The sequence below is a fragment of the Magallana gigas genome, chromosome 3 (genome assembly GCF_963853765.1).
Source record: "Magallana gigas chromosome 3, xbMagGiga1.1, whole genome shotgun sequence".
Taxonomy (NCBI): Eukaryota; Metazoa; Mollusca; class Bivalvia; order Ostreida; family Ostreidae; genus Magallana; species Magallana gigas.
The window spans coordinates 40,366,363-40,366,641 of NC_088855.1; positions in this window are offsets into that span (position 1 = coordinate 40,366,363).

Here is a 279-nt window from a genome sequence, read left to right on the forward strand (position 1 = left end):
TTTTGTTTTAAGCATGAATATCAAATAAAACATACATTTGCACAAAAATGTACATGTACTCTTCATCTTTTGAAATACATATACTAGAAGTTTAAATTTGCTTTGTTTTACCATATCTGCCGAAGATTTGGAATTTTAAAGATTATTTTTTATCCTGCGTGAAGAAATTACTAAAATAATGATAATAAATTTTATTTAAGGAAATACACATGTACTAAAGTGTGTTTTTCTGTTGATTTCTGGGTTTTTTTTTAAATCTAGGTTTTTGGTTTTTGTGTG